A 27973-nucleotide genomic window follows, 5' to 3' on the forward strand; every position below is an offset into this window, starting at 1 on the left:
ATAAAACCTTCAGAATGTTGTTCACCTTGAACTGATGTTGTTTTTAACTTCAAATAATGGCGTATGTTTGTTTAGATGGGGCACACAGTTCTGCTCCACTGTGTCATGGTCCAAGAAGCTCCTCTGAGGCATTAGTCATCAGAATTTTTCAGAAATAATCACAAAATAATCACATGGATTGCAAGAAAACCAAGCACTAAAACCATCAAAATAATTTACTGAAGCCAGTTGTCAAGGGAATTTGGCCAATATGAATTGTTGCTCTCGAAAAAAGAATCCAGATATCACTCAAGAGTTTCCAGGCAAACTCTGTGGGCACAAATTTTTTTGATACTTTTTTACTCCTAGAAACCTCCAGACCTCTCTTTCTCACTCAACTTTGCATTTTGTGTCCTTTATACGACTTTGAGAGGCCAGCAAGAGTTCCTATCGCTGATGCTTTCTCAGACATTGATGGAAGGATAAATAGGGCGGCTGCTCTGGAAAACAATCCTTGCAGTTCCACAAGGGGTTAAACACAGGGTTACCAGGTGCCCTAGCAATTCCACTCCTAGGTATATATCTAAGAGACATGAAAACATAGCACCACACAAAAATCCATATGTAAGCATTCGTAACAGTGTTATTCAATAAAAGCCAAATGCAGGAGCTGGCATTGTGGAACAGCAGGTTAAGCTGCCACCTGCAGTGCTGGCATCCTCTACAAGTGTCAGTTCAGGTTCTGGGTGCTCCACTTCCAATTCAGATTCCTGCTAATGCACCTGGAAAAGTAGCAGAGGATGGTCCAGGTACTTGGACACCTGCCACCCACATGGGACACTTGGAAAAAGCTCCTGGCTCCTGGCTTCAGCCTGGTCCAGCCCTACTTTGGGAGTAAGCCAGTGGGTGGAAGATCTCTCTATCTTTCCGTCTCTCTCTCTCTCTCTCTCTCTCTCTGTAACTCTACTTTTCAAATAAATAGTTTTAAAAGTCAAAAAGCACAAACAATCCAAATGTTCACCAACTGATGAATAGGTAATTGAAATAAATCCCATACAATACAAGGGAGTATTCAACAACAGAAAGGACTAGTTCTGATACATGCTACAACATGGATGAGCCTTGAAAACTGTGCTAAGTGGGGTCAGTGCTGTGGCGTAGCCTGGTAAAGCCACCACCTGCAGAGCCAGCACCCCATATAGGCACTGGTTTGTGTCCCAGCTGCTCCACTTCTGATCCAGCTCTCTGCTGTGGCCTGGGAAAGCAGTGGAAGATGGCCCAAGTCCTGGGCCCCTGCACCCAAGTGGGAGACCCAGAAGAAGCTCCTGGCATCAGATCAGCCCAGCTCCAGCTGTTGTGGCCATCTAGGGAGTGAACCAGTGGATGGAAGACTCTCTCTCCCTCTGCCTCTCTGTAATTCTTTCAAATAAATAAATAAATCTTTAAAAAAAAAAAACTGTGTTAGTTGACAAGCCAGACACAAAGGCCATATATTCTCTGATTCCATTCACGTGAAGTGTCTAGAACAGGTAAATATATAGGGATAGAATGTAGGTTATTGTTAGCCAGGGACCAGAGAGGGCAGAAGGAAATGGAGAGGGACTGCTAATGGATGGAAAGTTTCTTTGAGGAAATTGTCCAAAATCAATTGTGGTGATAGCTGTACAACACTTTGAATACACTAAAAACCATTGAACTATACACTTTAAATGCATAAAGTGACTGCTATCGTAACTGCATCTCCAGATACTCATCATATGACCACTCCCCCATTTCCTTCTAAGTGCACTGTTCTCCCCCAGTCCCAAAGCTCATAGGCTTCCTCTTTGTCAGGAGCAACAAAAAAGGGATTCAAAATTAGAGATTTGGGTAGACAGTCACTAAGGCCTTTTTTTAAATCTCAAGAATTTAAAATCACTATTGACCACTTACTTACAGGTTTCACAGTGCTGCTGTGACAAACTATCACAAATTTGGTGACTTAAAACAACACAGATTTGTTATCCACAGGTCTGGACATCAGATGTCTGAAATGGGTCAGGGCTAAAATCCAGATGTCAGCAGTGCTATGTTCCCTGACACTGCCTGCATCCTTGATTCATGGCCCCTTCGTCCATCTTCAAACCTTTTTCTGTCTCTTGAAGGACCAAATATAATTGCATTGTGCCTACCTGAATAATCCACATTGCCTCCTCATCTCAAACTTTTAAAACAATCATACTGGAAAAGTCCTTTTCCCCTGCAAGGCGACATACTCACAGGGTCAAGGGCTTGGAACATGCATATATTTGGGGGGCAATTTTCTGCCTAGCACACCCTATGCAAGTAGCTGCAGCATGGGAGAGGGCATCAGACCTTAGGTAAGAACCACAGAAGAGAGAGAAAGCACTGAACTGAGTCCTCTGCACAGAAAATGCCTACAAAGACCACAGCCCCAATTCCAGTTCTCCCTAGACTGGTAGTCTGCAGCTTCCTTCTGCCACTTTACGGGCATCAGTAAATAACACAGGTACGTTCACTTTTTTTTTAATGGACAAAGAAAAGTCTGCACACATAGAGTAATTTTTTAAAGGATTTGATGGAAAGGGCAGCAGTGATTCCCAGGAACAACTGTGAGTTCACAAACATAAGGACCTGACAAAGTCACCTCCCTCTTTGCTCCAAGAGGGTAGACACTGCAACGTGGCAATGCAGCATGTCTGATCTACTCCAGTGCATCAACTTGACCAGGAACAACACCCCAGGAGATAGGACGGAGATGCCCGGGCTGCGACAGACAACAATTCCCTACCTAAACAAAAGGCTAGCTGATCTTTGCTTAAAGAGTACTAAGTGGATCGACGTTATTTCGTGTGGGGCCACAGGGAAGAGGTTTGACGTTCCTATCACTGGTTTAGATGACAGCCAACCAGAAGGGAACTCATGAGCAGGATGCCCGGTGTACCTGTGCAATGTGAGATCAGCTCATGGGGTGCATGCAGAGAGCAGATGAGGCTGGGAAGCTTGGTGGAGGCCTGAGCATTGTTGGAGTCCTGCTGTGCTTTAGATTTTCTGTGTGGCTCAGCCAGTCTGGGCTATTATAATATAGTACCATAGATGCGTGATTTGTACAACAGACATACTCTTCTCACAGCTCTGGAGAGTGAGATGTCAAGGTCAGGGTGCCAGCCCAGCTTGGTTCTTCATAGGGCCTCTTTCTGACTTGCAAATGTCATCATTCTGAGTAGATCCTTAGATGGCAGGGAGCAGAGAGAAAGGAGAGACACATCCTCTCCTGTCTCTTCTTAGAAGGGTGCTGATCTTATTCATGACCTAATTAACTCCTAAAGTCCCCACCCCTAGATACTCCCACATTAGGGGTTAAGACTTCAACATATGAATTTGTGGGACACCCAAAGACTCAGTCCAGAACACTGTGATATAAAAACAACAGAGACTTGGCTGGTGCCCCGGCTCAATAGGATAATCCTCCACCTACAGTGCCGGCACCCCAGGTTCTAGACCCAGTTGGGGTGCTAGATTCTGTCCTGGTTGCTCCTCTTCCTGTCCAGCTCTCTGCTGTGACCGAGGAGGGCAGTGGAGGATGGCCCAAGTGCTTGGGCCCTGCACCCGCATGGGAGACCAGGAGAAGCACCTGGCTCCTGGCTTTGGATCAGTGCAGTACGCCAGCCGTGGCGGCCATTTGGCCAATTGGAGAGTGAACCGACGGAAAGAAGACCTTTCTCTCTGTCTCTCTCTCTCTCTCTCACTGTCTAACTCTGCCTGTCAAAAAAAAAAAAAAAAAAAAAAAAGACTGAAACAAGGAACATCTAAAAATACAAAAATATGTAAGTCAATAGGTCTCTGGATATGGCCCGTAAGAGACAAGAATAGAGACGCGCTGTGTGCCTGGAGATGTGAGAAGACACGGGGAGGGTGCTGATGCACAGCGTGGCTGTAGTGATGGAGGCGCACAGGCCTGACTGAAGAGCACACTCAGGGAGCCAAGAAAGGATCAGCTCATGAGCACAGGGGGCAAAACCAAGCTCCAGAGGAAAGCAGGAGGGCACAGCAAATCATAAAGCATCCTACGGCAAAATGTGGTAGTCCCCAGAACAGCTCTCCAAAAATGTCTAATAGGCATGGAAAATGCTCTCGCTATGACTTTTTTTTAAAGCTTCTAAGCTATATCCAATTTTTTTTATTTTAAGAAATATGCCATCTTACTCCCCATATAGCACCTCTGTCCCTAATGAGTTGTACTATGAGAATCAACTGCAAATTTTGTTCCCAAATGGCACTCTATATGTTGTGTGTGTGCGTGGGTGCAAATTGTTGAAGTCTATGCTTAGCATGGAGTTGGTCCTCTGTATATAAAGTCAAACTAAAAATGAACCATAATGAAGAAGGAGATGGGAGAGGGAGAGGGGAGGTGGGATTGGAGGGGGGCAGAGATAAGGGGGAAAGAACCAGTGTATTCCTAAAGTCATATCTATGAAAAAAAATGAATTCATTAAATAAAAAAGTAAAAATAAAAAATTTTTAAAAATAAATATGCCAAGAAAAACATCAGAAAGACTTCAAAATGTTAGCAGGTGGTGGAATTCTGAGTGATTATTATTTTCTTCTTTTACTTCTCCATATTTTCCAAATTATCTACCAGAAACATGCAACACTTTTAAAACCAGAAAAACAATTTCAGTTTACAGGTGGAAGGGTGGGCACAGAGAAAGAAAGTTATCTTTTCATCCCAGACAAGAAAGAATTAAGAACAAACATGTAAAAAAGACTTGGAGAAGGGCTGGTGCTGTGGCGTAGCAGATAAATCTGCCGCCTGCAATACTGACATCCCATATGGGCGCCAGTTCGAGTCCCGGCTGTTCCACTTCCAATCCAGCTCTCTGCTATGGCCTGGGAAATCAGTAGAAGATAGCCCAAGTCCTTGGGCCTCTGCACTAAGGTGAGACACCCAGAAGAAGCTCCTGGCTCTCGGCTTCAAATTGGTGCAGCTCCGGCTGTTGTGGCCATCTGGGGAATGAACCGGCAGATGGAAGACCTCTCTCTCTTTGCCTCAGCCTCTCTCTGCCTTTCAAATATAAATAGATAAATATGTTTTAAAAACTGAGTTGGAGAAAGAAAGGAAAGCAAGGTGGATGAAGGAGCTCATTGGCCAAATGACTGAGTCAAATCAAGAAGCTGATATTCTTCAAGGAGCATCTCCGTAAGAGACAATTTTCCTCCTGAATAAAGCAGATATTTTTAATTTTTGCTCATTTCAGAATTTTAGCACCTTTTCGGTGAGAAATGTTGGGAGGAAACATGCCACAATTGATCTACAGTCCAATTTTTCTCCAAACTTAACAAAATTCATTAGAAGCCGCATGAGCCTCTGCTAGGGCTGACTCACTTTCATAAAGCAAAACAGGACAGACCTCTCCATTTGCTGGCAATTATTCCTGGCTACCATCACATCAGCTGCCACTCATTGGCAATGCATTAGCCCTGCAAATTAAGTAATCAGCAGTAATGATCCATGGTCAGCCCATAGCCAAATATGCCTCAGCTCTCTTCATCTGAAAAATGAAGACATGCACTCCATCTCTGAGAGACAGCAGCAATATTCAAATGATACAAACACAGGCATGATCGCAGTCCTTCAAGCCAGGCCCAGTTAATCCAAAAGCCTGTCCCCAACACCAATAGCGTGCTTTCTGCTAGAGCTTACGAGTTTTCCCCATTCTGAACACTCAAACTTCCTGTAACAACACTCTCTTAAGAGACCTGTGGGTCCAAGCCCTCATTTTGCAGATAAGGAAATTGACTCCCAGAAAGATGAACTGATTTCCCCAAAGGCTCACAACTAGTTGGTGGCAGAAAGAGAGAAACCCAGTCAGCACACATCAGGCACCTCTTCTCTCTCCCACACCACCATCCCATCTGCACGTGGGAGAGAGGGGTACTCGAATGGTGGATGGGGTGGCACCACACATCACCCAGTTGATTGGTGAAGACACCTAGAAGGGCTTGGAAAAAAAGGTGTCCTTGGGAGAAACAGGACCAAGGGACAAAAGAAGAGGTGCTGGCATAGGAGCCTTGGTTCTGGTATCCATGGCAAAACCACTTGGATACATTAATCTACGTGCTTTCTAAAACCCGTTGCTTCCTTGAGCCTCTACTGCTTCAAGAACTAGCAAGTGCCTCAGTTTCACAGAATAGCACTCTACCGTGGTCCCTTTCTGACAGTCAGGACCTTTGCATCCTCACTCACCTTGAATATAAACCAAAACACAAAAGGTCCCTGCACACTCACCCATAGTGATGGACTACAGCCTCTCCATCTTTGCTCCCACACTGAGCTCACAGCTGAAATTGTATTTAATGCAACAGTGAGCCTGCAGATGTAGCCATGAGGGCTCAGAAGGCAGAATATTCATTTTAGGTAAACAGTGTTAAAGAAAAGATATTGGGGTGAAGTTAAAGATGTGGCCTTTCTTAGGTTTCTAGCTACAAGTAAAAATAAGATTGTTTTAAAAATAAGAGATGTGGGGCCGGCGCTGCAGCATAGCAGATAAAGCTGCCACCTGTATTGCCGGCATCCCATATAGGTGCCAGTTCAAGTCCCGGCTGCTCCACTTCCTATCCGGCTCTCTGCTATGGCCTGGGAAAGCAGTAGAAGATGGCCTGAGTCTTCGGGCCCCTGCACCCATGCGGGAGACCTGGAAGAAGCTCCTGGCTCCTGGCTTTGGACTGGCGAAGCTCCAGCCATTGCGTTCAATTGGGGAGTGAACTAGTGGATGGAAGACCTCTCTCTCTCTCTCTTTCTCTCTCTCTCTCCCTTTCTCTGCCTCTCCTTCTCTCTCTGTGTAACTGTAACTTTCAAAAAAATCTTTAAAATAAATAGAGATGTTATATATAGAAAGCATTTAGTGTAGTATTTAACATATGTTAAATATTCCATAAAGGATAACTACTATTATAATTATTTAAGACAATTATTATGACATTAGGACAGAAAAACTAAATTTTTTTAATTTCCTATAATTTTATTTCTCCTGGAGAAAAAATTTACTTACCAAAAAAAAATAATAAAACAAACTCAACCAGAGGGTTAGAAATTCATCTACTGTTTATATATTTAAACCCCAACATCAAGTAATACTGATCTTGACTCAGAAAGTCCCAGATTTGGGTCTGGCCTTTGGCCTAGTAGTTAAGACCACACTGGGGACATCCACATCCTACATCAGAGTGCCCGGGGTGAATCCCCACTGTGCTCCTGACAGCAATTTTCTGCTAAAGCACGCCCTGAGAAGCAGCAGATGATGGTGCAAGTGCTTGGGTCCCTGCAACACATGTGGGAGGGCCAGACTGAGTTCTTGGCACCTGGCTTTGGCCTGGCCCAGCCCCAGACATTACAGACATTTGGGGAACGAACCACGGGATAGAGGATCTCTATGTGTCTTTCCACCTTTCAAATAAATTAAACAATTTTTATGACCCTGGTAGTAAATCTGAATGCCTTCCCCATCAGAATTCCCTGTCTCTTACTTTCCCTCTTCTGCAGATAGAAGGGAGTTCTATAGAGGCAGTCACCTGTAGGTAATGCCCCTTGTCCCAAGTCACAGAGACCACAGAGACTGGGGAGCAGTCCCCAAGACTCCTCTGACAGCACTTTTCTAATTGGTGTGGGAGGGGCCCAAGGAGAATGACAGAGTCAGCTTTAAAGTCAAAAGCCAATGTTGTTCTGGTGCCCTTTCCAGGCTGGGTGTGTTAATATACTAACAGTCTCCCTCCCACAGCCAGACTGTCTGCCTGCAGACTCACTGCAGCAAACCTGCACTGCACCTCTCTGCACAGACACAGAAAATTCTTTATTGCCTACTTGTCACTGCAGGACACAGCTGACAAGACTGCCAATTGAAAGTCTGCTTAGTTCTGAGGTCAGTGGTCAAATGGAGCCAAAAATTAATATACCCCCTACAAAATGCAGACCAAAGTATCTCTATATATTTTGTAATGGATGAGCAATCAAATTGCTAATCTCCCCTGCCTTTGCTTTGAACCTGTAGCATGGTGGCCACAGGACCAACACAGCACAGCACTAAAAGGAGCAACTTCCATGTGCCAGGTGTTCTGAGAGGTGCATAGCATAAATTATCTTACTTAATTTTCACAATAACCTCACCAGGAAGAATCCACTAAGTCCATGTTAAAATTAAGAAATAGAGACTCAAAGAGTAAATTGTCCAAGGCCCACAACTAGAAAATGGCTCAAGACAGGTTTGAACCCAAGTATGTCAAACCCACGCTTTCCCACATTGCTTCCCCTTGTGCCAACCACACACAGCCATGAAACCTCTGCTGCTTTAGTTGACCCCACCAACCCACCCACACTTAGAGCACTAGAGCTGTGTGCTGGGCTTTGCATAAGCTGCTGAGGAAACACAGGTGAGAAAGAGGTGGACCCTGCCCTGTGAAAGATCCCAGTCTAGAGGTAGAGACAAACAAGTAAACAAACGATTGAAACTCAAGACTTTGCAAATGCAATTGTTGAAAGGGAGGGGTTGGGGGAGGAAGAGCAAAAGCGAATTTTAGTTAGACTTGAGGATGTGTGATTTCCGGTGCACTGCTTCTCCTGTACATCCCTGTCATTTCACATAGAAGACATCATGGACTGTCTGGAAGATATTCTTGGAAGGAAATTGTGTTTCCTGGGCTCTCATTCTGCAGCTGAGGACATTAAGCCCTAGAGAAGGAAGCAAACTGGTCAGGATCACACAGCAAACAAGGTACTCTGGTTTCCTGACTCAAGTCCTGTGGTCCTTGGTACACACCCAGTGCCACCCCAGACTGTCATTGACTAGAGAGCTGACAGGCAGTTGCCCACATACAAGAGAATGTTAGTGATGGAAACAGACTGCAAAAAGACTCATCTGAGGTTTATGCAGGGCAGGACACAAGTCGTCTGGACCTGGGAAACATAAGCCAGTGACTTGTAATGAGTCCTGGGAAATGTCCCAAAAGTGACCAAATTCTAGTCAGAATGTCTGCATTCCATGACAGTGCATTTTCCCCTATCACTATACAGTAAACATGTTGGCTTGGCCCAAACAGGCAGTCTTTAAATCAGGAGCAAATTCCTCACAGCTTGGAGAATCCTGCTTGTTGAGTATGATTGGTTACAAATAGCTTTAGAGATGGGGTATGCTTTAAAGGCTACTGATTAATTTTAAGAAGGATGTTTCTGGGAATATATAAGGAATATTTAGACAAGGAACTAAACATTGTGCAAGGTTGTTCCAGATGATTAAGACAAAACAGACCCTTTGTGCACTCCCTTTCCAGTCAAATTGACCTGGTAAATAGGTTTAACAGACTTGTCCAGACATGCATCATACAAGTCTCAGTAAGTGTTTGTTTTGAATGCTTTGCAGGTTTTTTTTAAGATAGTTTGTTCTCAAGGACTTCAAAAGTTCCATGGAAAAATTAAGTTAAAAATAATGCCCTAAGTGGACATTTGACCTAGTGGTTAAAAAGCCAATTAGGACACCCATATCATGGGATATAGCCCTGGCTCCTGACTCCAGCTTCCTGATAATGTACACCCTGTAAGGCAGCCTGCCACCCATATGGGAGGCCTGAACTGAGTTTCTGGCTCCCAGCTTCAACCTGGCTTAGTCCCAGCCATTGCACATCTGGGGTAATGAACCAGTGGATAGGAGCTATGGCTCTCTTACTCTCAAAAATAAATTCAAAAGAAACAAAGTTCAAGATAATGTACATTTTCCACAACATTTGGAAGCCTTCTTATATTTGGTTTACTCTTTTTCTATCTCACTCATTCCCTAAAAGAAAATTATAAAAGTTAGCTTTTTAAGAGGAAGTGTAAAGAAGTACAGCATACAAGTGAACATAAAATATTGGCATTGTCAATTAGTATCTTAGGAGGAAGCAAAAAAGAAGGAAGGGAGGAGAAGATGAGTTATGGGCACGAACGGTCCTGTTCACAAATAAGATGCAGCTACCTTGTCTGGAGCCCTTGTGCTGCTTCCTTCCTTTGAGATGGGGGCTACGTAGTTTGGACTTTTCCACTGGTTTTCATTACACTTCACAGTAAGACCTACTGGCTTAAATAGTCACACCTTTCTGCAGTCTGGTCACATAATCCTTGAAGGTAATCAGGCAGCCAACAGCATGCACCTTGCAAACTTCCAACTACTGGACCCTCATGTACTTGACCACAGTGCATGCATTCCAAGATCCATTGCCATGTTTCATGGGGCACCCGCTGCACATCACCAGGACGGCACCAGGTCACCATTCCAGTACCTTACATGTCAGCCCCTGTGTCTCATGACCTGAATGAGGGGTATCTTTTTGAGGCAGCCATACTTTTTGTCCAGTCCAGCCCTGTGTGTGGGTTCCTTATCTATGCACTAGGGAGCACCTAATACTTAGTCTCCTGTACTTAGAGGATGCAAACAATACACCCAGTACCCTGAAACATAACAAGATTTCCTTTCAAAAAGACCCAGTGGTCTGTCACAGTACGTGACAGACAAGAAGAGAAGAAATACACAAGCATCCATTGCTCCTGATGTTGGGGAGTCTACAACTGTACAACAGAGATAAGAATAAAATCAATACCCTCCTGGTAGTGAGTCTGAAAACATGAAAATAAACCTGGGCCACAGACGGCTGGAGTCAAAGCTGAAGGAGCTGAAGCAATACCAACTCGTCTAAAAAACACCAGTTACAGGGCCCGTGGAAACCATCAGCTTGGTGTCCAAGGACTCTGGGATGTCAAGGGGAAGTAGCAGAGCAGGTGCAAGAACAAAGTGCTCAGTCACCCAAAGCTCTTGCCTTGGGACTTCAGCACTTTCCAAAAAGGATTCTGAGTTCCAGAACCAACCCGAATCTGCAGTAGAGAGGATACACTTGTTGGAAATGCAGAGAAGCTTTTTTGGAATAGGATTGAGCTATAAAGGTTTAATTTTACTAAGGCTTTTCTCTTGAAGTGAATGAGTGAAAAATGATTTCTTGTTGATAAGGTTGTCTTTAATGGGGACTTCTTTCCCTTTTGTGCTACTGTTTGCTGCCCTTCTACCAGAGCTTCCTGCCATGATGGAAAATGGGTTCTTCATGCTGTCTTCATCCCAGCCCTTCCCATTTGGAAGCCCCAAGCTTTGAACTGAACTACTCTAATCCTCCATTTTCCACCATACCCTTAACAGTCATCAACCCCCTCATGCAGATGAACACCCAGAACTCTTCTTCACAGGTTTTCTGTAGAAATCAACACCATGTGACCTTCACCTTCTGTCACTTCAGCTTGTGGCTCACCAGACTCAGGAGGTGTTGCTTCACTGTAGGACTCATATCTGGGCTCCATCAAGGTTTTTATGAATTGAAAAAAAGAGGCATGTGCATAAGGAAGCTTCAAAGAAAAAAATTAATGAACACAATTCTGCAAAGTTGGTGGGGATAAAGATCTCTATGGGATTTGCATTTTTCTTTAATGCATAAATGACTATAAAAATCAAAAAAGATGGGGCCAGCATTGTGGCACAGTGGGGTGAGTCCTGTTAGTAACATATACCCATGTCAGAGCGCTGATTTGAGTCCTGGCTGCTCGGCTTCCCACCCAACTCTATGCCAATATGCCTCAGAAAACACCAGAAGATGACCCAAGTGCTTGGGCCCCTGCCACCCACACAGGAGACCCCGATGGGGTTCCAGGCTCCTGGCTTCAGCCTGGCCCAGAACTGACTATTATGTATTGTGGCCATTTGGGGAGTGAACAAGCAGATGGGGAAAAAAACCTCTCTCTCTCTCTCTCTCTCTCTCTCTCTCTCTCTTCTTCCCTCTCTCCCTCCCTCCAACATGTCACTCTGTTTCAAATAAATGGTTCTTAAAAATGAATAAACTACTATAAAACAAAATGTCTTCTTAGCAATGACTTTATTCTTGCCCTGAGCCAACATTAGGCTAGAATATTTGCACCATGAAGTCCAAAATCTTATTTGTGCCTCTATTTCTTCTCCCAGGTCCTGTCACCTTCACTTTGCCAATACCCTTCTCTCTGAATCCCTTTCTTCCCTCACTTATGAGGTCATCTCTGGGAAATTAGAGGTGGCTAAGGAATGGGTATCAGGAATACCCTTGATATTTACTTTCCATGTAATGTCCTTCTACCCATCACCTTAAAGTCATTGCTCAAAGGTCAGTTTTTTAGTAAGGTCTTTCCTGACCATTCCATTAAAATTTGTAAATCACTCCCAACCCCCAGCACTGTATATCCCCTTCTCTGCTTTCTTTTTCTCCATAGCTTTAGGAAAGACAAGATGTTTCTGTTTTGTCAACTGCTCTTTCCCAAACATCTAGAACAGTTCCTATAATATTCATAAACTCAATAGTTATTTGTTGAATTAAGGAAGAAATAATTTCCTGATATGAGAGATCTGGTTAGGAATCATGTTCTCCTTTCAACATCTAAGACCTCATTACACACAGACCACCCCATAGTCACTTGCTGCTGGAATCCCATCATTCAGCAAGGGACCTTTTTGGGTGAAAGAATGGCAGTCTATCTCAAGGCCAAAACAATTCCTGGGTCTACAGGAAATATATTTATCAGTGGCTGAGAGGAACCTTCTTTCTTAATACAATTTGCAAATTTTACTCAAATAAATGGCCAAGCGGAGAAAGATTATATTTACTAGCCTCCCTTGCAGCTAAGGAAGGCCATGTAACTAAATTCTGGCCAATGAGAAGTAAGCAAAAGTGTCATGTCAAACTTCCAGGAAATATTCTTAAACAGGAAGAATATAATACTCTTAATTCCTTCCTCCTTAAGACCATAATATGAATATGATAGCTAGCATTTGAACAGCCATGCTTGAAGGTGAGGTAGATAACTCAAGTTAAACATTTAAAGCAGCATGATAGAGACTAGGTTCTTAATGACTGCTGCCCACCTGGACTGACTACACATATTTGTCCAGAAATTCATCTATTTCAAACAATTTTATGTTCACTGGCACAAATTGTTCATCATATTCTTATTTTCTTTATAATACCTGTGAGATCTGTAGTGATGTCTTCTTTTCTATTCTTGACACTGATTATTTACACCTTGACTGTTTTCTTCCCTTGATCAGTGTTGCCAAAGTATATCAACTTTGTTAGTCTTCAAAGAATTGACTCTCAGCTTAATTAATCCTTTCTATTGATGTATTTTGTTACTATTACAGTTTATTTACTTCTATTAGAGGGGAGTTATTTCTGCTATTTTTTTGTACATTCCTGGATATAAGAATATCTTTCTTTGGATATTACTTTAACTATATTGCAAAATCATGTGTCATATTTTCATTATCATTTTACTTTGTAAATTCAATTATCTCATAAATAATGCAGAAGTGTATTTTTAGTTTTCAAATACATAGGAATTTTTTAGTTATCATTTTTGTATTTATTTATAGCAAAATTATATTGTGGTCTGATTCTGTATAAATACAGTTCCCTGATATAGTATTAGTTTACCTTTTCCATCCAGTATTGGGTGAATTTCTGTAGATCCTATATGTACTTGAAAATAATACTATTCTGCATTTGTAAGAAATTGTTCTTTTGGGGCTAGCACTGCAGCACAATAGGTTAATCCTCTGCCTGTGGTGCCAGCATCCCATATGGGTACCAGTTCTAGTCTAGGCTACTCCACTTCCAATCCAGCTCTCTGCTATGGCCTGGGAAAGCAGTGGAGGATGACCCAAGTCTTTGGGCCCCTGCACCCATGTGGGAGACTCGGGGGAAGCTCCTGGCTCTGGCTTCAGATCGGCCCAGCTTTGGCCATTGAGACCATTTGGGGAGTGACCCAGTGGATGGAAGACCTCTCTCTCTCTCTCTCTCTCTCTCTCTCTCTCTCTCTCTCTTTCTGCCTCTGCCTTTCTGTAACTCTGCCTTTCAAATAAATAAATAAATCTTTAAAAAAAATTAATCACCAATGTGATGGTATTTAGAGATGGGGCCATTGTGGGTGAATTGAGTCAGGAGGGTAGGACCTCAGGAATGGGATTAGTGCCCTTGGAGAAGAGGCCCCAGAGAGTTGCCTTGCCCACTTGCACCATAGGAGGGCACAACTAGCAGGTGCCATCCATGAATCAGACAGTGGAGGCCCTCACCCAATACCAAATCTGCCGGTGCTTTGGTCTTGGACTTCTCAGCCTCCAGACGCCACCCAGCCTGTGCTATTTGTTACAGCAGCAGAAATGGGCTCCAGGAATCCCTGTTTCGGGTTCTCATAGATACTTTAAACTCAAGATATCCTACTAGAGGTGTCATCCTTCACCAGTCTCTAAAGCTGGATCTCTTACTATTTCCTTTCTCAGTAAAGACTCCCAAAAAGTCTCAAGTCACACAAATTGCAGTTCTTTCTGGATACCTACTTCTCCTTCAACCCCACATCTGACCCATCTCCACTGCCTATCCCTAAATCACCTAAACATCTTGCAAGTGTCTCTAGTTATCGCCTCTGCCACCACCCACTAACTGCTGCCCAATCTGCCTACCTGTGGCTTGCCCATCTAATCCATTCTCTACAGCGTGTGCTTGATCTTTATAAAAATGCAGATCTGAATCTATCATTCCCTTGCTAAAAATATTTCAATGACTTTCCAGGGGTCCCTGGGAAAAGCACACAAAATCCTTATAATAGCATAGTAGCAGGAATTCTATTTTGAAACATACACATGCCCCACACACTCTTCTCTTTTGCCTTCCCAAAAAGGTAAATTTCACCCTAGATGGCCAGAGGTATTCCATCTGCTCAGGGAAAGATTAGGACTATAAAGGAAAAATGCAAAGGGGCTGGAAGGAGTAGTTCATACGCATATTTTTTACTTTCAACATGAATTTTTTGTGTTACTGTTATGCAAGAGGTTTTCTGATTTTTTTTTTTCTTCTCTGTGGCTTAATCCAGAATCAAGGCTGAATGCCCAGACTATGGAGTTCCCTTTAATATCAAGAAGCTTCCCCTTACCGAACTGTGGCAGAACACAAAACACCCAGCCTCCAGGAGTCCCTGTGAGCTGACAGCCAGCAGTCTGCTGAGATACACAGCAGCAGGCATCAGAAAAACATGTTTCACAGGCTTCAGGTGGATGCTCAGATGAAGATCATTTGGTGGATACGATGGACACACAGCAGGAGCTTAGGCAAAGTCAGACCAGCCCAGGGGCAGCTGCTAGTCTCTGGCCAACTTCGGGGGTGGGAGAAGACAGAGAAAGAGACACGGACTGAGAGGCTGGCTGCAAGGGACACCAGTAGAATACTGCAGCCACCAACATCAGTGATGCAACTGGTGGCCTGGGTGACAAGGGACAGTGCTGCAGAGACCAAAAGAGGCAGGGGGACAGTCCAGGTCACTGCAGGGCTCCAAGGTCCCTTTTGTCACTGCTGCTGCAAGTGCCAAGTAAGCAAAACACTGCCCAACATTCTTAGAAGCCATTTTGAAGAGTTGCAGCTTAGGGTAGCTGAATCTGAGCATATTGACTCAAAAAGACTTTCTATTTTTACTTCACACTAAGCTTTGAAAGTGAAATTTTTTGCTCCTCAGCAGATGGGACTTCTGAGAAAGACTAAATTAGCTGTAGATCACTCCCTCCCCACCACCACCAAAAAAAAAAAAAAGATGAAAGGGGAGGAGGGTGATGGGGAGGGGAGAGAAATCCTCATTTCTCCCTGATCTGAGCTACTCTGAGGGTCCATTGATGCCTCCATGGCAATGTCCTGTCAGCCCCATCTCCCACTTCTTGTGTCCCCTTCCCTGTACTGGATTCTCAAGCCACATTGGCCTCCTCTCCCTCTCTGGGCCCTGCTGTGGTCCCCATGACCTCAGGACAATTTCTTACTCATTCTGTTCCCTCTGTTGGAATGCTCTTCCCTCTCACCCCCACTTCTCCTGGTCCAGCAAGTTCCATTCTTTGGCCTCCATGTCATCTTCCCCAAAGAGACCACCCCTGTACTTCCTTGGCCCCTGCCTCCCACCTCCAGTGTCCCAGGGTCTCACAACTCCCTGCTGTTCTGCCCACAGCCCTTTTGCTTGTTATAAGAGTAAGTCTGCCTGCCTTGTAGATCACAGTGCCATGCTGGCAGAGACTGTCCTGGGGTCTAACATGCCACAGGGAAGTCAGCTCACCTTTGTTGAATGAAGGAATTGCTCAACAAATAAGTAAATGAATATAAAACATGCTCACAAGCCAGACAGGCTACCATGTGGGACAGGCAGCTGTGCATGCCTGGGCACACAAGCCCATGGGACAACAACTGTCAGGCTGCTTTAAGAGCAGTGCGCACCCTGGACAGCTGGTGGTCTTATATGTCCCAGGAGTTTCATGTGCTTCTGTATTGAGAAGTTCAGAGAGCCTGGGAAGTCATGCCCTCCAGCTTCTTCTCCGTCCATGAAGCTGCCCAAGACAGAGCAGCCACAATGGGTGCCTGAGACCAAAGAGCTCACTCTCTTTGGGGCAGGATGGAGGGAACACACATCTCTGTGGCAGGTGGTAGTGCCGTCTGGCCACCCCACAGTGGAGTGACAACATGGTAAGACAAGGAAACCACCAGTGAGAAAGACCTCATAGACTTGAGCCAACTGATTCCATTAGAAAGGCACAAAGCATTCCAGGGCCCCAAAGGGTAAAACTCTGAGGAGCAACCATACCTAGGAGCATCCTCCCAACCTCTACGCCTCATTCCCACAAAGGCATGTATCTGTTTGACTTCATTCCTTCCTGACCATGTGCTACTTTGAGACCCTTGCCTACTGCACATAGCAGACACTAGGCCCACCTCCACAAAAAGTAAGCAGACAGAGCAGCCTTTGTCATGGGAGCTTGACGTTCCCCATCAGCTGCCACTGCTGTTCAAAGTGAGGCGTGTGTGTGTTCATGCATGTGTGGGAATGGAGCACATATGGATGGGAATGGGAAACAGAATGGAGGCACCAACACACATCCAGCATGAATTTTGTTAAAGTCGGAAGCAGCATAGGAACAGGATACAGGATGTTCAGACATGGTCCAACACCCAAGTCCCATAGTTTCCATCTGTATGTGATAGGCTAACTCAAGACTTTTTCCTTTGGGTCTTCAAACACTCTACCTCCCAAAGTCCCTGATTACAGTGAAAATGCTATTGGCAGGGACTGGCGTAAGCTTCTATCACTTTAGGGAGGATTACAATGGATAACTAAGAAGAACCTGGAAAATCAGACCTCAGATGAAGAGCGCAGAAAGGTTGCACAAGAAGATGGCCAACCCCCGCCAAAAGAGATGCTGTCTTTTAAACAGCATTGACCTGGTTTTGCTTGGGTAGGCCCAAAAGAGGCCTTTTCCTCAAAGGAACATGCTGCAGATCTCTGGGACCAAGGCAGGGGCTCGGGTTAGAACAAAAGGAAAGGTGTTAGCCTCATGTGAGGCTTTTCTGATGAAGCACAAGTTCCCCCTTGGGGACTCTATGGCATCAAGATTTTTGCAGCCAGGAAAGGGATGGGAGCAGCAGATCAAGTCACAGACACAGGAGCAGGGTGGGGCTTGGGACTCTCACTACGGAGAGCTCAGGACCCAGATGGGCAGAGTGCAGGGCAGAGAAAGCAGCGAAGGCTGGGCAGTGGGAAGCAGAGAAAGAAAGAGGAGGGTGGGGAAGCATCTGGAAAATTACTGCAGGCTCATGACTTTGGCTGCCTCAAAGCCGGGATGAGTCATCAGCTGGTTGCCTAGGCAACGGCTATTTTCCTCCTGCTGCTGATCAATTTCATCTGCACAAATGTCCCATGAAACTGGGAGCTGTGAAGATAATATACGGAGTCACAGAAAGTCCTGCCAAATGAAGTCTGCATTTCAAGCACTCGGAGCCAGACCCACCTCCCGCTCCTGCCACGGTCTCCATGCCAACAGCCACACACACACACACACACACAGAGCCAGGGGCCAGAACAGAGGTCCAGGCAGGAGATTGTCCCCTCCCTGTGAGATCAAAACTGCCCAGCCTTACTGCCTCCCATTAGAGACAGGAGGGACGTGTGGTCGTGCCCTCCCTTCGTCTTTCAAGCAGAAATGGAGGCCTGGATGAGGAAACCTGACTGCCAGAGGTGGGCAGGTGCAGCCACCTGGGAGCGGTGCCTACAGGCTGTGCCCCTGAGATCAGAGCAGGAGAGAACACGGCGGCCTCCACCCAGGACACCCAGTGACAAAGCTGTCCCTTTCCCATCTTTACCCTCCTCTTGGCACTTGTCACCACACACTGCACACTATTATGTAATGGTTTATGTCTTCTCGATAGCAAGGGGAGGGATTGAATTTCTCCCACACACCAGTTATCTCCTGACCTAGAGACACATCATCCTACTACACTTAGTAAGTCCTCAGTAAATGCTTGCTGAGTGAATGCATGTTCCTGAACCACCTCTAAGGCCACCCTAAAATTTCCATCTGTATGTCCAACCCCTTTCCAAAGCTCTAAACCCCTTTCTGCACTGTGGCCATGATAGTTCCTACAACATGTCTAATATGGAAATTGTCACAATATTTTGTCTTTTCCCTATTCTACCTTCACCTTTAAGGGCATGAAGAACTTGGGAAAGGTCTTATACAACACAGGATCCAAGGTCTGTATCAGTTCAGCCCATGACACAAATGGGAAGCGCTGTCACGCCCATGTGTGGGTTGCCAACGCTCACATGCACAGATGGTGAAACTGAGACTCAGAGGTTAAGCACACAGTAGCAACAGGATTCAACCACAGGTCTGAGTTCTATGGCACCACCCAGCATGGCCTCTCTGCTTGCCCTACCCTTCCACTTTCACGAGAGCCCTGTCGGAGGCATTTCCAACCCCACTTTTCTCCCTCCAGCAGCTAAGGCTGTCCGTTTAAGCCTGAAGTGTTTTCCCTTTGTTCTCTGCTCTCAACTCCTAGGCTGTTTCATATAAATTAAATGATTTGAGCCTCAAACCAAGCCTGTCTGATGAGCAGGCCAGACATCATCATGTGCACACTTCAGATATGGAAAATGAAAAAACCAAAAGGCTAAGTGGCCTGCCTGAAATGATGTAACTCATTAGAGCTGGGACTTGCAGCCCGGGGCTCCGACACTGCTAGTGCTCCGCCCAGGCACTGGAAAAAGAGAACCCCAGTACTAACTGTGAGAACAGCGCCAAGCTCTGGGCCGTACTCCACTTTGGCTCTGGGCCCCACCACTCCTCAGAGCTGTCCCTGGGAAGCCACAAGCTGGCAAAGCACTGATTGATCTTGTCAGCTAATTGCAGGAAGAGCCAGCCTTGGGGATCCTCAGAAACCTTCCCTAGAGACTTAAATGACAGGAAAGGAACCTGAGATGTCAGGGGAAACCTCAATACCGAAGAGAGCATTCAAACGTCACAGCTTCATTTGGAAGGCGGTGCCAAGTATTGGTAAGGAATTTTGCCCTTACTTATTCCTCGCTCTGATCCCCTTTGCATCAGTCCACTCCCCACTCACTCTTTCTGCTCCAATTAAACTTTTTATTATGTTATTATGTTAATTATTTTATTAATAATATTATTTATAAATTGACCATAATATTAAATTTTATTATGTTATACCTTCCAGATATGATCCTGAAAATAGACTTCACAAGTCTTCCTACACACTAGGTGGGACTAAGTAACTAAAAGAAACAGAATAATGAATTTTTTCCCAAGACTTATATATTTATTTGAAAGGCAGAGCAAGAGAGAGAGAGGGAGAGACAGAGAAGGAGAGATCTTCCACCCTCTAGTTCACTCCCCAAATGGCCTCAACGGCCATGGCTGAACCAGACCAAAGTCAGGAGCCTAGAACTCCATCCTGGTCTCCCATGTGGGTGACAGCAGTCCAAGCACTTGGGCTATTTTTTGGTAACTTCCCAAGCTCATTAGCAGGAAGCTGGATGGGAAGCAGAATAGCTGGGACTCTACTCAGTGTCACAAGTTGGGACTCAAACCAATGTCACAAATGGCGGCTTGACCCACAGTGTCACAATGACAGACCTGAGAATGATAAATTTTAACCCAAACACATAAGATATGATGGCTTTAAAAAAAAAAAGTGACATCCTGGGGCCAGTGTCATGGCATAATGGGTATAGACACTATGGATGTTTGTGATGCCGGCATCCATATGGGTGCCTATTCGAGTCCCAGCTGCTCCACTTCTGATCCAGCGCCTTGCTAATATACCTGAGAAAGCAGCAGAGGATGGCCCAAGTGCTTGGGCCTCTGTACACGTGTGAAAGACCCTGATGAAGCTCCTGGCTCCTGGCTTACACCTGGCCAGCCCCAGCCCTTGCAGCCATTTGTGGAGTGAATCAACACATGAAAGACCTCTCTCTGTGTCTCTTCCTCTTTCTCTCTCTGTAACTCTGCCTTTCAAATAAATATTAGGGAAAAAATGAATGAAATCTTACATTTGGCAGCAAAAGATGCAACTGGAGACCACTATGCTTAGTGAAATAAGCCAGACCCTATCCTCCCCCCAAAAAAATCATGTTTTCTCTGGGTTTTTTTTTTTTTTTTTGTACTCTATATATTAGCTACAGCCAAACAAACAATGTATATCCAGCTAAACTGACATCTTGTGATTTGATTTTGTCTATAACTATTGTCTATATTCCTGTGAAACAGTGGTCTATCTACTTTTTACTTACAGAGCTGTTTGCTTAAACAAGCATTAAAGGATCAGCACTGTGGCTAGAAGGTTAGGTTTCTGCCTGCAGCACCAGCAACCCATATGGGCACTGGTTTACATCCTTGCTGCTCCTCTTTTGATCCAGCTCTCTGCTGATGGCCTGGGAAAGCAGCAGAGGATGGTGCAAGTGCTTGGGCCCCTGCACTCATGTGGGAGACCTGGAGGAAACTCCAGGTCCCTGGATCTGACTTGGCCCAGCCCCGGCCATTGCGGCCATTTAGGGAGTGAGCCAGCAGATCAACAATCTCTCTCTCTCTCTCTCTCTCTCTCTCTCTCTCTCTCTCTCTTTCTCTCTCTCAGTTGCTCTCTTTCTCTGCAATTCTTTCAAATAAGTATAGAAATCTTTAAAAAAAAAAAAAGAAGAAGAAGAAGAAGAAGAAGCTTTGCACATACAGAGTCATGGACTGATTGCATTGTAGAGGACCCTTTAGGTTTTTAGGCACCTGTTCTCCTTTGTCAATTGATACCTGTTGTGGTTGGAGTATGGTCCCCAAAACTTTCTTTGTTGGAAGCTTTTATTATACTTATTTTGCAAGGCAGAGATGGAGAGAGAAAGACAGACAGAGCTCTCGCATCTGCTGGTTCACTCCACAAATGCACACAACAGCCTGAGGTGGGCCAGGTCAAAGCCTAGCACCAGGAACTCAGTCCAGAACTCCCACATGATTGGCAGCAGTTCAACCACGTGAGCCATCATCACCTACTGCCTCCCAGGGTCCATATTAGCAGGAAACTAGAATCAGGAGCAGACCTGGGACTCAAAGTCAGATACTCCAACATAGAATGTGGGTATCCCAGGAACTGTCTTAATCAGTACACCAAATGCCCACCCCATCCACTTTGTGTGTTAGAACCATAACCCCTCAGTGTTGGGAGGTGGGCCCTAGTTGAAGGTGTTTGAGTCTTCGGGGTATGAATGAATGAATTCACACCATTCTCATGGGAATGAGTTAGCTATGGCAGGAATTTGCCCCTTTTTTCTCACACCCTCCCTCTGTGCTGTTCCAGCTCTACGTTATGAAGTAGCACAAGGCCCTCATCAGAAACCCAATCCTGGATCTCCCAGCCTCCAGAACCATGAGCACAATAAACCCCTTTCTTTATAAATTACCTAATCTATAATATTTGCTTACTGCAACAAAAAGCAGAGACAATACCTTAGACACAACACAACATTATTTTAAACAGATAAAAGATGACCCAGAGAACTTAGAACTCTTCAGATCTTCCCAACATGGCTTAAAGATGACTCATCTTGTCCAATAGCTCAATTTCACAGTTGAGCGAGTTAAGGCTGAGAAGAGGAACATGGTCACACAGCTGGTGGCAAAACCACGACCTCCTAACTTCCAGAACTCTCTCCAATACCATTTTGGAGTAAAGTTTTACATGGACACATGGACTGTTCAGATCATTTGTTGCTTGGAGACCATCAAGCTATTCTGACCCCTATGTTTGACACACATGTGTCACCACGACCCTGAAGAATAGGCCAGGTGCCTATTCTGTCTACATCTTCACTGCCTGCTTCCTGATCAGAAACTCAGAATTTTCAATTTGGGGCTGGCGCTGTGGCGCAGCGGGTTAACATCCTGGCCTGAAGCGCCGGCATCCCATATGGGCACCGGTTCTAGTCTCGGCTGCTCCACTTCTGATCTAGCTCTCTGCTATGGCCTGGGAAAGCAGCAGAAGATGGCCCAAGTCCTTGGGCCCCTGCACCCATGGGGGAGACCTGGAAGAAGCTCCTGGCTCCTGGCTTTGGATCGGCGCAGTTCTGGCCATTGCGGCCCTCTGGGGAGTGAACCAGCGAATGGAAGACCTCTCTCTCTCTCTCTCTCTCTCCCTCTCTCTCTCTCTCTCTCCCCCTCCTCTCTCTGTGTAACTCTGCCTTTCAAATAAATAAATAAATCTTAAAAAAAATTTTTTTTGAATTTAGGATTAAAATGTTAAATGGCCCAGATGAGCTGTGAAAGCAATCATTAATAAATAACAAAGCTCAGTTGCATTGGACCCTCATCTGATCCCTCTTGAATGCACAAGTAGAAGACCTGTAATTCCTTTATCACTGGAAACACAGCTGACAGAGGGGTTTACAGGACTCTGAGGTGAGCAAGCCCAAGTTCCAGTGAGAACTCTTAGGTAACATCCCTCAGAGTCCATCTGTGGACAGCTACTGGGAGCAATGCCCTGTACCTTATATGAACAATGCAAAAGGCCAAGCCTCCGGCACCCCCATCCTGGCCCTGGGAATCTGTTCTGCTTGTCCTGACTGTGGCTGGACACACTTGCCTAAAACTGAATCTCTATTTGCTTCCTTAACTCTAATCCAGTTCTGTTTGTGCCCCATGTGATTGTTTTTCTGTATTTCCAAACCAGAGGCTGACAAAACAGGGCGGTGGTTGGGGGAGCAGACAGGTAAATCCAATGGCTATGAGCTAAGCAGGGCCAGTCCTGACCAGAATTCAGCTTCTTCTCCACTCTTTCATCTCTCCTTTCCTCTCACTTCTGGGGGCACCTACCCAGCATCCCACACGCCACATCCTCTACCTTCCGGCTCTCACTCTCACTTTTGCCCTCGCTCTCACTTTCTGTGCTCTCAAAAACTGCATGATGTGTGTGTTTAATCCCGTTTCATAACATCTCCTAGTTGTGATATCTGGATGCATCAACATATTCACTTCATACAACTGTAGGAACAGTTAAATAATAAATAAGAGAGCCCGGCACAGTGCCTGGCAACAAACAGTTCTCTAAACAACACATCAGTTGTTCCCTTACTATCATTTCTGCTACCATTGTTACCTCTACTACCTTTCCCTGGGATATCTGCATTCAATGGGAGACAAAGGAACTTTCAGATCCAAAGGATCAGATTCCTAATGGACCTTCAGACCAGAAGAAAAATTCTGGACAAGGTCTTTCATGGCACCCCTCAAACCTCTCCTTGTGAGACACCCACTCGGGACTCACAGATGCTTGTCTCCATGCCTGAGCCTGCTCCCCAGTTTGGATTACATCTGTTCCTCCGCACTGAGGGCCCACATGGTTCTGCTGCTCAAGAACAAGGAACGATCATGCACCACAGTGCAGAGGCAGAACGTGCCTGGGTTCCTGCCACGACAGGAGCAAGCAGGCAGAGGCTCAGGTGTGGCTGCTGTCACCCAGCTCAGTGCCTCCCTTGCTTGCAACCTACCTCTGTTTTGCTGGCTGTATCTGACAATCCTAGGATAACCCAAGGTCAAGCACCCCAAGCCTCATCTGTGGTTTTTAATGAGGCCAGCAGCACAGGCTGCAGTAGCAAATGTCAGCATAAAACTGCTTTCAGCTCTCAGGGGAGCAGCATGACTCAGCCTTCTCATCCATGTGCTAAATGCTCCTCATTTTCATTCCCTCTCCATCCCTACCCCTGCTGCCTCAGCTAGGCTCTCATGATCTCTCCTCATATTTACTAAGGCTTATGACATGCCAGGCAATAATTACTTAGGTATTTTTGTATGCAATTTCTCATCAAAATCTCAAAATAATCCTATAGGTAGGAATTATTTTCATTTTACAGATCAGAGACATTAACTTCACCCTCTTACCTTTTGTCCTCCTACCCTACTATGGCTTTCTTCCTCTTCCGCCCTCTCACTGTGCCCATCAATATCATCTGCCAGTCAGGGTTCCTGCCAGGAGTCTCCACCCACCTGCTATCCACCTGTATGAACTCCTTCCTAAAACATGGATCCTACCATGACACTCACATATTGAAAGTCCTTCAAGACTCCGCATTCTGTCCAAACAGAAAAAAAAAAAAAAGCCAAGGGTCTCTAAACCATCATTCTTAACTTTTCCCAACCTTATTCCTACCACCCATCAAGTCCCATTCTCCACTCCCTCCCGCATGTTCACGCTGCTCACCATTCATCAAAGGTTTTTTTGTACCTTCACCTTTTATGCACACTGTACTTTGTGCAATATGGTTTCCCCTTCTCTTCCCAGAATCATCTTCTGTTCATAGTTGAAGACCTAGCTCAAATGTCCCTTCTTCTGTGAAACCCTCCCATGGTTCCTCAGACCTTTCTCCTTGTTCTTCCTGATGTCAAACTGCCCCTCCCATTCTTGTCACGACCTGTTGCTGCATCAAATCGTGCGCCATTGCTTGTCAGGGGACAGCCACCCTGATTAGGTTGGCAGCTCTCCCATGGCAGCCACTATGGTTTGCTTTTCACCCTTTAGTCCTAGTGTCTACCACAGGGCTTGGACATGGTGATTTATTGAACATGCACTGCATAGGTGGGTGGAGGAATCATTCATTCATGCATTCCGTTAATCAACAACGATGTGCCAGGCACTGTGCTGGAGCACTGGGAGGCAAAGATGAACAAGAGTTAGAGCTCCCCAAGGAGCTCCTGCTTTGGCCTAATGCTTGTATAATCAAAGATTTCTATTGCTTTTTTTTTTTCTTGACTGCCTTCCCAGAAAACAAACTGAACTGCAGAGCCTGCAAAACACCACCTAATTTCATCCTATTTAATCTGGACAAAGCTGCCATCCATTTAACTGCCACACTGCTTACAAAGAAAGCAATTGTCAGGTCAGATCCACAGCTTGCACAAATAACCAAAATTAGATGGCTTCTACTTCCATTGGGATCTTAACTCCATCAGGGTATTAATTCATTAAGTCCTACAAATTCAATTAACTCTCCAGATTAATCATGGATTAATTAACCAAACTGCGTTGACAAGAAAGTGTTGAGGTGTAAGGTTGTGATTTTTCTAGAGATAAGATCTCATAGCATTTGCCTTTTTCATTTCATTAGACCCAAATGGAAATCTTTGCTGTCTGCCAGTTCTGACTGGTCCTATCATTTGACAAACACTACTCATTCCTGTAATTTTTTTCTACTCAAATAGGCCTTATTTGACCAATATGATAAGGATACTGGAAGTGTCTTCTTGTCAAGGACTCAACCTCTTAGAATCCCATAAAACCAACCAACACGGTTGAAACATAAAGTGTCCCCACAATTAAACACTGTCTGAAACACAAAGTGACCCCACAATTAAAGACAGCAAGAGCTAGAAGACAACCTGGAGATTGTTTTATCTGAAACCCTTGTTATATATACAAGGGGAAAAGGTTCAAAGAAGCCATGACCACCGACCAAGGCCATTAGATTTCCTGACCTCAATAACCATAGCAACAAATAGCTACCATTCATATATTGCCATGTATAAATGCTGATTGGTCAGCAGGATGAGGCAAATGCTGAGAAACCAAAGCGTCACAACTGGAAGAACACAAATTTGAGTTCCGGGCTGCCAAAGCAGCCCAAGCCTGAAGGAGCAGATCCTTAAGGAAGAGAAGTGCAGAGATGTGATTCTGAACTCTTTGAAGTTCTTGTTGTCCAGCAGTTGCTGATTTGTAAGAGTGAAGCAGAAACCATGAGGCAAGAGGTTCCTAATGTTGTATTTATGAGATACATACAAATTAAAACAAAAATATTGAAGAAAGATATAATGTAAAGATTGTAGAAGTCTCACAGCTCTATGGAGCCCAATCCTGGAGTTCAGGACCCACCAAGAAAATGCTCTGGTAAACAGGACTTTCAGCTGCGGACACCTTGTTTTCATTGTCTATTGCAACAAATTATCACAAATTGAATGCCTAGGATAACACAGGTGTACTATACAATTCCGTAGGTTAGAAATCTGACAAGCGTCTCACTGAACTCAAATATGCAGATATGCATGTGTCCTGAAACTCTCTCTCTCTCTCTCTCCTTGCCTTTTCCAGTCTGAAGAAGCTGCTGGTAGTCCCTAGCTGTGCCCCTCATCCTCCATCTTTAAAGTTGGCAACCGCAGTTAGGGTGCCTCTCAAGGTCTATCACTGGGATGGGCAGGGAATGGAGAGAGAGAGAGTTAGAGAGAGAGAGCTGGTGCACCCCCTCCCCTTCAAATGCCTGTAATGACCAGAGCTGGGCAAAGGCCAGAGTCAGGAGCTGGGAACTCAATCCAGGTCTCTCATATGGGTGGTAGGGACCCAATCACTTGAGCCTCATGGATGCCTCCAAAGACTACATTAGCAAGATGCTGGAGCCAGGAGCTGGAGCTGAGCAGGTGGGTATCTCAACTGATGTCTTAACCACTAGGCCAAACACCCACTCCCTTCTTCCACTTCTAAGTCTCCTTGTAATTTCATTGGGACCACCCAGAAAATCCAGGGCTGTCTCCCTTTTTTAAGGCAGAAAACTAACATTCACAGGTTCTAGGAATTAGAATATGGATCTCTTCGGGGAGCCATTATGCAACAAACACACCCTTAAAGAGCTATCTCCAAGAAATAAAGTTGAATAAGATAGACAAGCTCTCACAAAACTAAAACACATCTCCGAATTATCTCAATCTCAATCCCAAATAAGATTAAAGTGATATGTCCCTTGGGGCCAGCGCTGTGGCGTAGCAGGTAAAGCCACTGCCTGCAGTGCCGACATCCTATATGGGTGCCGGTTCGAGTCCCAGCTGCTCCACTTCCAATCCAGCTCTCTGCTAATGGCCTGGGAAAGCAGTAGAAGATGCCTCAAATCCTTGGGCTTCTATACCAGTGTGTGAGACCCAGAAGAAGCTCCTGGCTTCAGACTGGCCCAGCTCCGACCATTGTGGCCATTTAGGGAGTGAACCAGTGGATGGAAGACCTGTCTCTGTCTCTGCTTCTCTCTAACTCCACCTTCCAAATAAATAAATACATCTTTAAATAAATAAATAAGTAAGTAAGTAAGTAAAGTGATATGTCCCTAGAATAATAGCCTACCAAAAGTACAAATAGCTCTCTCTGGAAAAAGTTAATGTTGCACAAAGTCTTACACTTCTCCTATAAAATTTCTAGCACCCAACCAAAGATTATCTAATACATCAATATACCCCTCGGTTTCTGCTTCCCCCACAAGACTACAAACCCACTGAGAACCCAGACTATACCCAATGTCTCTATCTGAGAGTGCAGGCCAGCCGCCAGCCTTTGGAGGTGCATACTGAGACAATAATGACTCCAATGCTCCTAGTGGATGCAACTCAATGAAGAAAACAGCCCCAAGGAGCCACCCTGAACACAGGCTTCACAGGCAACACTTACCTGTCAAATTCCATACCACCTGCAAGAAGGTTGCACCTCAACCAGGGCCGTCTTACAATAAGCCAACCTAAAAACCAGTAACAGGAAAGAAGAAATAAAACCAAACTGCTGATGCTGATGCTGCTGCTGCTGGCAA

At 45.0% G+C, this 27973-nt stretch overlaps 1 long non-coding RNA gene across 1 annotated transcript in view; it reads right to left on the reverse strand.

Annotated features, from left to right (window-relative positions):
- Nucleotides 1-27973, reverse strand: part of LOC103350020 (uncharacterized) — a 67921-nt gene that overhangs the window by 37589 nt on the left and 2359 nt on the right. The window contains exon 2 of the long non-coding RNA XR_011390321.1: nucleotides 1-27904. This exon is cut by the window's left edge and continues 37589 nt beyond it. This is a non-coding gene — a long non-coding RNA (uncharacterized lncRNA). The remainder of the gene's footprint in view (nucleotides 27905-27973) is intronic.

This window comes from Oryctolagus cuniculus, chromosome 7 (assembly GCF_964237555.1).
Source record: "Oryctolagus cuniculus chromosome 7, mOryCun1.1, whole genome shotgun sequence".
Classification (NCBI taxonomy): domain Eukaryota; kingdom Metazoa; phylum Chordata; class Mammalia; order Lagomorpha; family Leporidae; genus Oryctolagus; species Oryctolagus cuniculus.